Source organism: Pongo abelii, chromosome 23 (assembly GCF_028885655.2).
Source record: "Pongo abelii isolate AG06213 chromosome 23, NHGRI_mPonAbe1-v2.0_pri, whole genome shotgun sequence".
NCBI classification, from domain to species: domain Eukaryota; kingdom Metazoa; phylum Chordata; class Mammalia; order Primates; family Hominidae; genus Pongo; species Pongo abelii.
In genome coordinates, this window is record NC_085929.1 from 51,037,321 (window position 1) to 51,048,341 (window position 11,021).

The following is an 11,021-nucleotide window of genomic DNA, read 5'->3' on the forward strand; positions in this document are numbered from 1 at the left end:
ATGGTTCTAGCTACTCAGGAGGCTGAGGTGGGAGGATGGCTGGAGCCTGGGAGGTAGAGGCTGCAGTGAGCCATGATTGCACCACTGCACTCTAGCCTAGGCCACACAATAGGACCCTGTCTCAAAAAGAAAGAAAAAAGAAGAGAAAAGAAAAGAAGAAAAGAAAGGAGAGAGAGAGGAAGGAAAGAAGGGAGGGAGGGAGGGACAAACACAGTGTGTATGCTCTACCGTATGAGGGCAGGGCAACCCACAAATCCAGGTGCCATGGTGACTCAGGATCAGTCAACCAGAAAAGGTGAGGGAAGTCCCTGTGCCTGGAGGACGGGGATCTGGGATCTGGTCATGGAAGCACCAGCAGCCATCTGAGATGTATCCCAGGAACAAGCCCACCTCCCATTTGGCCCAGAGGCCAATGCTTAGGGGCCTTTCTCAGCTGGCAGCTTCAAGCCCTGCCTCTCCATTTGTTCTGTGTCCATGGGGCCACCTGGTCTGGACTCTCACCTTCGAATCAAAATTCACTGAAACATACAAACCTGGAATGCTTGATTTAGCATAGGGTGTGTGGTTCTAGTTATATTTTTTTCTAGTGTACATTGGAATAAATGAGAAGCTGTCTTAGTTTGGGCCTCTTCAGAAGTTCACAGCAGGCTGGACAAAGCCGAGGTCTGATGGTCAGATTCAGCTGGTATGGACACAATAGACCACTCTTGGAGACAGTTTATTACTGACATACACAGTGAATGGAAGAGGAGCTGAAAGTGCCAGCTCCCTGGGTCTTTGTCCCACACCAAAAAGGACAAGACTGAGCCAAAACGGGCTGGGGACTGTGATTGAGCGTGTGGGGTCTCCTGTGGTTGAGGGCCCACATCTCGGCTGCAGATAAGCATGCTTATATTCTGCATTCATCCCAAAAGCTGGGGACTCTGGGAGTCCCTTGAGAGCTGGTGCCTCAAGGACCCCTGGCAGTGTCTATCCCCCACCCTCAGCACTCACTGGATGAGGGGTGTTCCAGGGATGTGAATTCTTCAGGACTTTTTTTTTTTTTTTAGAGACAGGGTCTCTGTCACCCAGGCTGGAGTGCAGAGGCAAGGTCATAGCTCACTGCAGCCTCAACCTCTCATGCTCAAGCGATTCTCTTGCCTCAGCCTCCCAAGTAGCTGAGACAACAGGTGGGTACCACCATGCCTGGCTAATTTATTTACATACATTTATTTATTTATTTATTCATTTATTTATTTTTGTAGAGATGAGGTCTCACTATGTTGCCCAGGCTGGTCTTGAACTCCAGGGCTCAAGCGATCTGCCTGCCTCAGCCTCCCAAAGTGCTGAGATTACAGGTATGAGCCACCATGCCCGGCCTTTTCAGCACTTCTGAGCAGGACCAGCTCTTGCAAAGATGCTGCCAACCAAATGGACGTTGTTGGTCTTTAGTGATGGCATGAGCCTGAACAAGCCACTGGCCTCCCTGTGCCTCTGTTTCCACATCTGCAAAATGGAGACACCACCTTCTGGTGTAGGAGACCGTTTTGGCCCCACACCACCCCCTCAGCTCACCTTGGCAGGCTCAGCAAAGCACCCCCAATGCTGGGACCCAGGCCACTGCTGATGCCCCGCTGCTGGTGCCCTCCAAATGTCCCCACCTCTGTGCTTTCAGGCTTTTTCTGAAGCCGGGAGCTTACTCAGCCTTCCCCCCATGGGGAGCCTGGACATGGAGGGGAGTCACCACCCTTCAGGACAAACCTCAACTCATGGGATTGGGGTCAGTGGAGAACAGCCCTGCGTCTTATTGTCAAGGTGCCTTCTACACAGCCATAGGGCCCTGGAGGGGCTGGGCACCCCCTGCAATAGTAACACTCTCTGGGCGGGCTTCCCTCCTGACCTGCCTCGCCCTGCTTCCTGGGACTGCAACCTGTACCAGCATCTGCTTCCCCGGTGGCCCACACAGAGCCGCCTCCCTCATGGGCTTGCTGTGGGATTCGGTGAGTTACACAGCTCAGGGCAGGGCAGGAGCTGTCACTGAGAGGTCTGCAGTGCAAGGGCAAGAGGAGAGAAGGGAGGGCGCCCATTTGTGCTTTGAAGCAGCCGCCCAGGCCATTGAATGGCAGCGGGCCTCGGGGAGCTCAGAGCATGTCCTAGAAGACGCTGTCAGGATGGTCCAGCCCGGAGACGGGGCCTAGGATCAGGGGCTGCGGTGAAGATGGGGGTAGAGAGGCAGACTGCATACTGTGAAGAGGCAAAGTCCTCAAGATTTGGTGATAAATCAGGAAAAGAAGATGAGGGTGAGGGAAATGTTAAGCATGTCCTCTAAGCAGAGCAGCTGAGTGGGTGGTGGTGCCAGCCATGGAGATGGGGAGCTCTGGCGAAGAACCAGATGTGGGGACCACTTCCCACCCTGCCCTGAGGCTACCAGCCTCGCTGTGACCTCTCAAAGGGAAGACTCCATGTCCAGAGAAAAGTCAGGAAGGTCCCCCAGCCCAGACAATTCAGGGAATTGTTTTCCCTAGAGAGTCATCACAATTTTTTTTTTTTTTGAGACGTTTTGCTCTTGTTGCCCAGGCTGGAGTGCAATCACACAATCTTGGCTCAATACAACCTCCACTTCCTGGGTTCAAGCAATTCTCCTGCCTCAGCCTCCCAAGTAGCTGGGACTACAGGCGTGCACCACCACACCCAGCTAATTTTTTTGTATTTTTAGTAGACATGGGGTTTCACCATTTTGGCCAGGCTGGTCTCGAACTCCTGACCTCAGGTGATCCGCCTGCCTTGGCCTCCCAAAGTGCTGGGATTACAGGCATGAGCCACTGCACCCGGCCAATTCATCACAATTTTTAAAAGCAATTGAAGTGAAGGTGATACTGAAAAGCAAGTCATAATAATGAGTGTTTCCTATAAGTTTGAGAGATTAAATTTGTATCAAGCGGCTATGGCCCCAAGGCCAGAAAGATTGAGTTGTGGATTCCTTTTCTTTCCAGCTCCTCATTTCTACCGGATTAGAAAATCCCATCTCACAATTCCCGACCTTTGACAACAGCAGGCAGCACACTGTGGCTCCTTCTGGAAAAGACAGACTGAGATCAGACAAGAGGCAGTCACTTTTGACAGATTTCTTGCAGAAAACGGATCTTGCCACTGCCAGACTCAGTCAAATGCTGGAGAGCAGGCTGCAAGGAAAATAACAGGAAATGGGCTCCTCACCCGCTTTTTCACTGTAATCAGCTCTGGACATAGTTCACGTTTGGTTGCAGCTCGTGGATGTGATCCCTTGTGTCTGATCCTCAACTGCTTTTCCCAGCAGTTCTCACTATGATTTGGTCTTTTTGAGGCATCTGTGACTTTCCTGGCCTGAAACAATGGGTCCGGGGCCTTCCTGGTACTAAACAGACACTAAATGGATCCTTCTTGAGCCCCTGGACATCTGGCAGGGACATCCACTCACTTTATCCGTGTCAAGAAGCAGAGGTTTATGTGCTGTTTCATTTCAAATCTCTTCGTGAGAATGTGGCGCCTCCTGTCAATGACCTCCCAGGGAGAATTCAGACGCCTCAGCAGCTGTGCTTGGTCCTGCTGTCAGTGATTCACGTTAATTCCTTCGATGTGAGGCAAAGTTAGGGCATGGATTTTTTTTTTTTTTTTTTTTTTTGAGACAAGTCTCACTCTGTCACCCAGACTGGAGTGCAGTGGTGTGATCTCGGCTCACAGCAAGCTCCACCTCCTGGGTTCAAGCAACCCTCCCGCTTCAGCCTCCCAAGTAGCTGGGATTACAAGCACAAGCATGCACCACCACGCCAGGCTAATTTTTGTATTTTTAGTACAGACGAGATTTCACTATGTTGGCCAACTGGTCTCAAACTCCTGACCTCAAGTGATCCACCCAAAGTGCTGGGATTACAGGCATGAGCCCCCACGCCCAGCCAGGCATGGATTTGATGGTTGCCCCTACAGGGAATTAGATGGTGACGCATTGTAAGAACCAACTCGAACATGCCTTTTCCAATCCACACCATGGCTACCAGAAAATTATCATCCTCATAACTTAACTCTGTGAAAAACCTCTTTTCCTGAAACATGGGTTTTCAAAAGTCAAGGAAGAAAAAGGGACTTCTCCCTCAGGTTTGGCCAGAAGCTGTTTGGCGTGGTGGTTAAGTGTGTGTATGGAGATAGTTGGCAGGGCATGCACCTCTCCACTGCTAGCTAGCTGTGTCACCATGGGCAAGGTAGCCTGCCTCCATGTCCCTTGGCTTGTCAGTCATAAAATCTAAATAATAAAAGTATATCGTATTAAATAAATACATACATAAAATAGAAGTAAATGTTACTGAATGCTTTTAGTAAATGTTAAAGAGCTTTTAGCACTTCCTGGCCCAAGCACGTACTCTCAAAATGCTGGCTGTGATCACAATCACTTTCCTGAAAACCATCATGCTTCATACCGAACCTGCCAGGACCTGATTCACCCTCTTTGCAGCAAAGGTTTTCCTGGGTAAAGAGAAGTGACCGCTGACAGGCACACATCCAGAAATTGCTCTTCCACATTCTACGTCCATGCTCTTAGACAATATCCCAGAGTGCCACTTGACAGAGGATTTTGCTGGTCCTTTAGTTTTCTCCCCAAGCATCACATTTGGCATTAATTTGGGGGTTGCTTTTACTACCTCCTCAGCAGCCACTTCACCTCCTCTGCTTTCGTTACAGAAAGAGCAACTTTGAATGATGTTGTTTTTGTCTCATTTCAGCCTTTATTAGTGAAATTACTCAATTTTGCATGGGCACACCTGGTTTCGTGCTTGAAATGCAATTTCCTTGCCAGAGAGATCCCCACACTTTCCTTGAAAAAGAGATGAAGCGTTCCTCCACTTCAGGAGGCTGTTTGACAAAGCTTCACAACAGATAATGAACTGCAAGTTCTAAGGGGTGAGTTCACGGCTATTATGCAATCCATTTTTCAGAAACGTGGACTTGCTGTATTTTAACTCATGCTTGTGTGTTTGGGCCACTTGTGGAAAGTCATCTTTCAGGAGGTTCTCCTCTCAGGACCAACACAGACACCTCTCACTTGGTTTATGATTGCGAGCTCATTCTGCGTTCTCACCATCGTTCCACCATCTTAATCACACCGTTGTGCGTTAATGGATCAATTCTGAGCTGCTGAAGCATTTCTGCAAATTAGGAGCACAACACAGCGAATTGTAACTATGATAAATGTAAATTAACTCAAGGAAATAATTAGAGGAACATGATGTGAAAGTATAGCACAGAGACAAACCGCCACCTGGTAGCCCCGTGCTCCCTGCGGCACCCTGGGCAGCGGCAGCCCCTGTAGTCCAGGTGTCCTTTGTGTCTTCCATAGATGGACGGGCCCCAGGGTCTCTAATCACACAGGCACATAGCTGAATGAATGAAGAAGAATGCCATGTGGCATCTGGCAGTCATAGCCACCTGGCAGTGCTACATCTGCAAGTGCAGTGTCCAAATCACATCTTTGGGAGCTGTCATCCCTTCTAAGGACCTTTTGGTTAAATCCCAAGGGTCCAGGGACTTGGCTGATTTAGCAGGTGGCCACAGGAAGGCAGGATATGGGGGATCATGGGGCCAGGAGGGCAGCCCAGGGAGCAGAGGCTCTCAGGACCAATGTCTCATTATCACAGACCTCAGACACTGGCGGGAGCCCCGAGGCTGCCTGTTGGAGAGTGTTTCTAGTGCAAGCACCAGCTGCCAGGCACTTCACAGCCTCTCATGCGACGCTCTCAACAGCCCTCTATAGCCACTCCCCTCGTTAGCCCGATTTTACCGATGAGGAGATGGAGATGCCGAGAGCTGAAGGGACTCACTCAGCTGTATGAGCTCACAAGTGGCAGAGCCGCGAACCGAAGGCCAGCCCCGACACCCGAGCTCATCACCAACTCACTAATCTCCACCACAGACAGCGATTTAATTTCCAGGGGCAGCAACCTCCTGGCTCTTGTTTCAGAAGAGCTGAACAGAGTCCGCTCTTCTTTACCTCGGGAATTCAGATAGCAGAACCCATGGCCTGGTGGAGCTGTTTCTACATCTTATTAGCGAAACCATGTCGTTTGCATATAAAAGATGCTCCTCTTTGATTCTCAGAGCAGGCAAGCAAGGCAAGGACAAAATGAGGCAGGAAGAAAGAGTGCACCTAGAGCCTGGAATAGAGCAGGGCTTTGGAACATGGGGGACCTCTTGTGACAAGAACCCTCACAAAACGTTCATCTCAATTGTTGTTTTAAGCGTCTTTATTCATGGGGTACACACAGCCATGATTTTACAAAAATGCGCAAATGTGATAGCATCATTGATTGTAACAGGATATGCAATAGTGCAAAAATGGAAATGACCTAAGTTCCCAAGTAAAGGCTATAGCAAGAAAGTGCAGACTATTGGAAATTGGTGGAAAGGCACAGGATGAGGTGACATTCATTCATTCACTCATTCACTTATGTATTCAACATATACTCAATATATGTTGGTTCAACAGGAGTATATAAATGAGGCTCACTCTTTCTTCCTTTCTTCCTCTCCCTTTCTTCTTTCTTTCCTCTTTCTCTTTTTTTTTTTTCCTCAAAGTTTCACTCTTGTTGACTAGGCTGGAGTGCAATGGTGCTATCTCTGCTCACCACAACCTCCACCTCCTGGGTTCAAGCGATTCTTCCGCCTCAGCCTCCCGAGTAGCTCGGTTTACAGGCATGTGCCACCATGCCTGGCTACTTTTGTATTTTTAGTAGAGATGGCTTTCTCCATGTTGGTCAGGCTGGTCTCAAACCTGACCTCAGGTGATCCATCCACCTTGGCCTCCCAGAGTGCTGGGATTACAGCCATCAGCCACTGCACCTGGCTGAGGCTCCTTCTTTCTTGACTTACATTCTTTTTTTCTTTTTTGAGACAGAGTCTTGCTCTGTCACACAGGCTGGAGTGTAGTGGTGCAATCTCAGTGCAACGTCTGTCTCCCCGGTTCAAGTGATTCTCCTGCCTCAGCCTCCCGAGTAGCTGGGATTACAGGCACCCGCCACCACACCTGGCTAATTTTTGTATTTTTAGTAGAGATGGGGTTTCACCATGTTGTCCAGGCTGGTCTTGAACTTCTGACCCCAGGTGATCCGCCTGCCTCAGCCTCCCAAAGTGCTGGGATTACAGGCGTAAGCCACTGCCCCCGGCCTTGACTTACATTCTAATAGGGATAATAAACACATAAGTAAACAAGATACGTTAATAAAACAAGTGTTCTGAAGACAATAAAAGATGGAATGTACTGGAAAGTGCTGAAGGCTGAGATGGAATGGGTCAAGGAAGCCTTCTTGAAGGCGTTGACCTTTGATTTGAGACCTGGACGAGGAGCAGCTACCAGCCACGTAAGTATGTGGGAGTTCAGTTTTCCCGGCAGCAGCAGAAGCAACTGCCAAGGCTGTAAGAACCAGGGTCCAAATCCTAATAGCACTTCAACCTGCCTGTGATGCCCAGTAGCCACCTACTGTCATATAATTGCAGGCAAAGAGCCTCACTCGCCTGAGTTGCAGGTTCCTCCTCCTACAATGGGGAGGGCAATAACCACGCCATGCAGCTTGCCAGGAGGATGGCAAGAGCAAGTTAGGTAGAGAGCTTGGCTCAGTCCCTGGTGCAGAAACATTGTGCCAAATTGTTACTCACATGGCAGAGGGCAGAGAGCGGGTAGAGGCAAACAGCCAGGGTTGGCTTCTTGGAGTGGTAGATTGGGGTGAAATTGCATTTTTTTAAGAGTTATTTTAATACAGCTGGCCCATTTGGGGGGCATGAACACAGATCAGGGTGAATTGCTCTTTTCCTTCAACAACTATGACCCCAATGGAATCACTGCTCTCTCCAAATCCCCCCAATCTCACACACACACACACACACACACACACACATATCAGGGGTGGAAGAACACCCTAAATTGGAGTCGTAGCTCTGCCACTGGCAAATTGCACAGATGTGGACAAGTTATCACTCCTTCTGGCCTTTTTACTTATCTGTAAAATGGGAAGCTGGAACTAGATTGCCCTTAAATCAAATTCTGTCTTTGTCAGTGTGGGTAGGCTGCTGGAACAGAATGCATTAGACGGGGCTGAAACAACAGAATTCTCTCTCTCTGAGTTCTGGAGTCCAAGATCAAGGTGTTGGAAGATCCTGTGTCCTCACACAACAGAGAAGAGAGAGAGAGAGAGAGATGACACACACGCTAACTCCCTGGGTTTGTTTCATAAGGGCACTAATCCCATCATGAATGCCCCACTCTTGTGACTTAATTACCTCCCAAAAGCCCCATCTCCAAATACCATTGCATTAGGGATTTAGGTTTCTACGTGTGGATTTGGAGGTGACAACAAACATTCGGTCCACAGCAAATTCCCTAATAATCTGGCCCAACAAGATAATTCCATTTCCGCCAAGCACACCATTCACCCTGAGGCATCCATGCCTCTGCCTCTGATCTTTACTGGCTGGAAACCTTTCCTTCTCTTCACCTGGCAAGCTTTTTATGCCCATTTTATTTTATTATTGAGGTATAATTTATATATAGTAAAAGGCCCATATCTTAAGTACAATTCACTTCCATAAATAAATTCACCTGATGAAGCCAAACCCCTGTTAAGATACAGAATATTTCCGTCACCCCAGAATGTTCCCTCGTGCCCCTGGACCGTCAATCCCTGGCCCACCCCAGGGGTAACCACCACCTTGCCGTCTATCCGCAGAGCTTGGCTGTGCCTGTCCTGCACTCCATTATCAGGGAATCATTTGTGTATGTCGCGTTTTGCGTCTGGATTCTCTTGCTTAGCCTAAGATTTGTGGCGTGAGGTCTGGCTGTCTTCAATGAGCAGTAAGGGTCTGAGTCCCAGGTTGAATCCAGCATTGAACTCCAGGGCTGTTCTGAAAGGAAGGACAAGCCTGATGAGGTCGCATCTACTGTTTTGCATTTTGAGGAAAGTCTTCACGCAAAAGTGCCCCCTTGAACCAGCCACGGACAGAAGGTGGGTGCCGTGCCAGCCACTGTTTGCACGGCATGTTAGACCTTGCGTTCCAGAATCCAAGCCCCATTTCAGAGATGCCCTCGATGGTCCCCAAACAGAGCAAACCCGGCAGAACACAATCGACCCTTCACCATGAGATGCCAAGATCAGGCTTTTTGTAGAAGACAGGTGGGGAGGGGCCAGAGGGAGACGCCCCACCTTCCACCCCCAATGCTCATGAAGTCACAGTGCAGCAAAGCCTGGGTGCTCAGAGCTCCAGCGCCGGGTCTCCCCTCCAGCGCCGCGGCTCCACTCCAGCCCCGCGTCTGCCCTCCAGCGCCGCGTCTCCACTCCAGCGCTGCGTCTCCCCTCCACCACCGCGTCTCCACTCCACCGCCCACCACCACGTCTGCCCTCCACCACCGCGTCTCCACCCCACCACCGCGTCTCCACCCCACCACCGCGTCTCCACCCCACCACTGCGTCTCCACTCCACCGCCCACCGCCGCGTCTGCTCTCCACCACCGCGTCTCCACTCCACCGCCCACCTCCGCGTCTGCTCTCCGCGTCTGCTCTCCACCACCGCGTCTCCACTCCACCGCCGCGTCTGCACTTCCCAGGAGTGGTTCCTTCTGCTCAAAACCCTTGCCCTGTGCCTGACCCCACCCCAGGCTCCCAGGGTATTTCCTACAGAGCAGCAGAGTCACTAAGGGCCACGCTGGGTCATAAACTTGTCCCTGTCACTCCTGGGCTCTGTGACCTCAGACAATGCGCTTAACCTTTCTGGGCCTCGGTTTTCATCTTCTGTGAAATGGACAGCTAGTAGTGTGCCTTAGGGCTGCTGTGAGGATGAAGGAAGTTGAATCCACAGCATCTCCTCTGGGCACCCTCCCAGCCAGCGATTGCCTCGCCGTTAGCTCATTCCTTCCTGCAGAGGTCCCTTCTCCCCATTTAGACGGATCCCCCCATTCTCCCTCCCCATGAGCCACTGTTTTCCCTCCATCCCTTTTCTTTTCCCCCACTGTGAATGCCAGCCACCTCGATAACGTGAATAGCTCGCTTTACAACCACCCTCTGTATCCTGTGTGTGTTTTCAAGTTCTGTCATGTTCCCAACAGACCACCAGCCCCAAATGGGCCAGAGGTCACACCTGTTTCGTTTTGTTGTTACCTGGTACTTAGCAGACCCTCCATGAAAGTCTGTTGAGTGAGGCTGGGTGCAGTGGCTCACGCCTATATCCCAGCACTTTGGGAGGCTAAGGCAGGAGGATTGCTTGAGTTCAGGAGTTCGAGGCCAGCCTGGGCAACATAGCAAGACCTCATCTTTTACTAAATAAATAAATAAATTTTTTAAAAGAAGTTTTGTTGAGTGAATGAATGACCTGCACTGCTACTCAGCCCTGTGATCAGGGCAGCTCACCCCAGCGCTGCAGCCGCTCATCCCTATCATGGGGATGGAAGGGTTCAAGCTGCCAGGTGGGCCTCTGAGGCCCTCATGGATTCAGGCCCTCATCTCCCCACCCGACCGACCACCCCCATCCTTGCTCAGGCCTCCCTGCATGTGAGTGCCTGGGGAGAGGGGCACCCAGTGTGGGGTCTCCCCATGCCATTCCCTCTCGACAGGACCACCAGAATCATCCATCCAAATCCCAGGTGACAGCCACATGACTCTGCCTATGGGTCCTACACAGCACTGACCTTGCCATGGCCCACTCTGGATGTCCAGGCCATCGATGCCCAGCTGCATATCCAGCCACTGTCCTGTGCCCCTGGGATCTTGCTGTTTTTAGCATCAGGGAGGGTCTCACAAACACCCCACCTGTCCTGCGGAGGGTTCCATCCTCCCTGCAGGATCTTAGAAGGCCCCAGGCCACTGAGAGGGGGCCGTCCACATGGGTGGCTGGGCAAGGGTCCACCATCCTCACAGGGAGTCGGGAGCCGCCATCGCCCACCACGTGGGCCCAGGGTGCTGGCTGAGGCTGAAGGTGGCCCCGGAGAGGCTGATGCTGCACGCTCCATGCGACCCCACGCCCTCGAGGAC

General features: G+C 50.9%; 1 long non-coding RNA gene across 2 annotated transcripts; it reads right to left on the minus strand.

Annotated features, from left to right (window-relative positions):
- Positions 1-1,240: 1,240 nt before the first annotated feature.
- Positions 1,241-10,328, minus strand: LOC129052741 (uncharacterized). 2 transcript variants are annotated; one of them, XR_010139543.1, is made up of 4 exons: positions 9,201-10,328; positions 8,709-8,901; positions 1,880-7,183; positions 1,241-1,485 (listed from the first exon to the last, which is right to left on the minus strand). It is a non-coding gene; the product is annotated as an uncharacterized LOC129052741 (long non-coding RNA). The 2 variants fall into 2 exon arrangements; XR_008517888.2 differs by lacking the exons at positions 1,241-1,485; positions 1,880-7,183 and adding an exon at positions 8,001-8,157.
- Positions 10,329-11,021: the final 693 nt, after the last annotated feature.